Source organism: Ixodes scapularis, unplaced genomic scaffold (assembly GCF_016920785.2).
Source record: "Ixodes scapularis isolate PalLabHiFi unplaced genomic scaffold, ASM1692078v2 PGA_scaffold40__2_contigs__length_1045541, whole genome shotgun sequence".
NCBI classification, from domain to species: domain Eukaryota; kingdom Metazoa; phylum Arthropoda; class Arachnida; order Ixodida; family Ixodidae; genus Ixodes; species Ixodes scapularis.
The window spans coordinates 644,437-648,465 of NW_024609869.1; positions in this window are offsets into that span (position 1 = coordinate 644,437).

The following is a 4,029-nucleotide window of genomic DNA, read 5'->3' on the forward strand; positions in this document are numbered from 1 at the left end:
TTTTTTTTCTAACGCTGTAAAAAGGACACATTAATACAGACTCTTTTCAAACAATAAAACTTGGTAAATAGTATAACGCGGTTGATTAGGGTGCGGTGAAGTGAATTTGCAAAAGCTCTCTTTATAGTTTTACTCTCGCGAAATACAGTCACCACCAAGACCAATATGGTCACTTCTGATCTGTTAAAGTTATATGCACAAAATATATAAAAAACAAAACAGCGCTTTTTAAATCGAGGTGTTTCCTTTTTTTTGGAGAAAAACCTAGTTTACCGACATTTACGAGAGAGCTCAAGACAACGTACTCCACTCTGCTTCGAAGCCACTTTTAAGCTAGTGTGAAACACACCACTAGCTAGAAAATTATACAACATTTGTGCCCGTCCTCAATAGCATGCGGGCACACTTGTCCTCATGCGCACATAAACACAGTATCCAAGTGTATGAGCTACGTGCATGTCGTATACGTCATGTCACCGCCAACGCTTGTTAAAACACTTGCAACAACAACAACGAAAAATACGGGTGTGCTTGAACTCTACAATAATTATATGACGTGGAATATTTTTGTGCTCGCTACATTTTCATTTTCATTTTCGTACGAGTCATTTCATCCGTCTACTCACATGTGGGAGCCATGGTGGGAGACTAAAAGAGCACGCACTCTCAGCGTGATTTCTAAAAGAACCTTCTCCCAAAACACGGTTTTGTAGATCAAGGCAAGCAATGTCATCTCGCGGGTTACACCGACCTTTATGCTCCTAAATTGAAACGACGACCACTTTAAGAGGATAACCCGTGAAATGCGCAAGCTTATAAGCTTTTGCGCTGGTCACGTAGAGTGGGCTCAAATATAAGAATATCTGATATTTGCTTCATTAAAAGGCGCCCTCAATATTTCCTAAATCAATTATAAACTTGAAAACGCAACTGCGAGCACATTTTGCGAGTATGCGCGGCCGGTCTTGGTCATGACGTCATAACAAGCATGGTAACGTCAAAGTCATGGGCGTTGACTTATTTCCGGCTTTGATCAACATGGTTGATGATGAGTACAAAGATCATCATGGAAGAGCTGAACTTCTCTTAATGCCGTTAATCTTGTCTTTCTCACAACGAGGTTGTTTTATTGAGACAGCAATGAGCTGTGGTGGCTCTTTTTGCGTGATGTTCGCACGTTTGAGTCTTCTGCTGTAGCGCATGCGCAGTTCGTACTGAAGAGCCAATCGTACCGTATCGGATGTGCACAAACTGTTCCCTAAAACTCACTAATGATCGTTCCCGAGCCAATCCGGTTGCGGTTTCATCCGATAGAAATTCCGTAGAACAAAGCATGAAGCAGCATCATTAACATCATTGGCCACGGTACGCGATTATTTAGCTGGCTGTGACTAGAAGGAAATTACGTGTGCATCTAATTTACCGCACAGGGCGCAGAACAGTCTTAGCAATCTTCGGGACGCTCTTGGCGAATGTCAAGACCGGATTCACGTTCCCTCCGACGACTGCAGTGACGGCACTCGTTGCGCTCTCCAGGGGCAAAAAAAAAAAAATAGGAGAATACGCTGAATATTTTATTGTAGCCATTTTATTGTAGATTGGCGGTAGAATCCCCCGCCGTATACCCACATTGATTCTACTGGGGGTCTAATCCGTACACTTGGCGAAAAAGTCGGCGGGGGATTCTACCGCCGTGATTGGCCTGCGCCGAGGTCAGGCGCAGCGCAGGCCAATGATTGACTCCGGCACTTACAAAAATATGTATGGACACTCTTAGGACGTTGTATAGAGCAGCGTCCATAGGCAGAACATAAGGTATCTATATGTAGACCACGACTGCTATTGCCTTCGTGAAGTCGTCCTATGGCTGCCCCATAGAATATTGGCCAACGGACGTTCTATCGGTGTCCTATTCTATCGACGATGTAAGGTCATCCTATACCCTCTCTATAGCAACGCATTATATAGAGTCCATACGGACTCTATAGGGTGTTTACACAGGATCTTTACGGGGTTGGGTGCCTGCAGAATGCAAGACGTAAATCACACCGGTATACAAGAGGAACATTGATGCCAACCCCCGTCTCCCAGGCGGACGCGCCGCGAATTGCCACCGAAGTTAGGACGCACCCAGGTCGGGACGCGCTACCTGAAGTCTCCGGTGAGACATGACTGTATAAAAACAATAATAATTGTGCCGCAAAACCCTATAAGCTAATTTTATGTAAACATCACGCTTCTGCCATTCTTCTGCCATTTTATGCAAACATCACGCTTCTGCCAACAAAGGGATTGTTTCCATTTGTACGCAAAAACGTGCTTTGTAAAAGTTGTTTTTCAGAGTGTAAGCTCCGTAGGGCTCTGCAAAGAAGCCATAGAAGGTCTATAGGGAGTACGCACGGGGTCCGCAGGGAAGCCATACGGGTTTAGCCCGAAACAACCCATTCCCGTTTGAACCCGTCCCGTTTTGACCCATTCCCGAAACGACCTTCTCGTTTGAACCCGTCCCGTTTCGACCCATTCCCGAAACAACCTTCCCGTTTGAACCTGTCCCCTTTCAACCCGTTCCCGAAACGCCCTTCATATTTGAACCCGCCGTAGCCAAGACATATTTTACATTTGAATTCGTCCCGTTTGAACCCGTTAATTGGTATAAAACCCCGCGCATCTCAACCTCTTCGCAAAAAGTGTCCATCCTTCTAATCCTGGTTTGCGCAGTTTTTCTGCTTAAGAATATGTCCCGAATTCATGTTAATGCAATTAATACAAAGGTGCAGGCGAGCAATTCAGTTATATTGAGAAATACTTTTCCCTTGTAAACGTATTATTAAAATATGCAATACTTTCAGACAAGTTTCAAGGAAATATATTTCTACTTGAACCACTTAAAATATTTCTTTCAAGATGGTCCCAAAAATGTGTAATTACGAGATGGACTATGTACACTGCGCGACAACGTTACCACGAACACGATCTTGGCGATTTTTCGAACTTTACTTCAAAATGGTATTAGAAGGTATCACATTTTACCGCTTAGGTTAGTAGCCCAGATGAGCGCTTTCAAACACACTAGTATAATTGATGGCAGTCTTCTGATTTTTTTTTTGTATTTTTTTTGTAGACAAACAGCTAAAACCAACAATCACTTTTTCGCGCTAACGGTTTCGCACTCTGTACAATAACAGGGAGCTTTCGTAGACCGTTTTCGAAGTCACGCGACGCCCCTTCGCAACACGCTACGATACCCAGAACATGCCAGAACTCTACAGTCAAGGCCATCGGTGCGCAGGTGCAGTAAGTAGCGGCTTCTTCGTTGCGGAGGGCTTAGCGAAAAGGGAAACGCGGTCTACGAATGCACCTAATTAGGGAGCCTTCATGTGCGCACATGAAGGCACTCTACACTTAATAAAGTCTTAGAGTAACGCAGGCAAGCACTTTGAGTAAGCAAAAATTAGCGTAGCCTAAGTTTTTATATCGCGACGCTACTTTTAGGTTACCCAAAGCGCTTACGTACGTTATTCTAAAACTTCTTTATAGTGAACGGGATACTTTTTAAAAGTGATAAATCAGACAGGCTGACGGGCATATGATTGCGACTTCATTTTTTTACAAGTTCAAACACAGAACCGTCGCGTACACAGCCAAAAATCATAAACCACAAAATGCAGTCGCCTTGGTTGAGGAAGTCGAGAAGAAAAATCGCGCCATCAGAAAGGCGCCACTCCAATTCTGATAGTTCGCGGCGTTCACCTGGCCCGCACGGCACCACCATTTGCAAGCTGCTGCAGCGATATCCTTTTCAAGGATCATCCCGTTTGCAGGTCGATGAAGTTGTAAATGTTCGAGTGAGCCCTCCCTGACACAGCGTTTATCTTACGGTGCCATGTCTCCCAGGTTGTTTCGGGAAAGGGAGAAGTGATGTGAGCAAGGAGAACAGACACTGGACACTTGAACCTAATCAAATGTTAACGAACAATACAAACCAATCGAACGATGGCCGAAGCGGGAAGGTTGTTTTGGGAAAGGGCG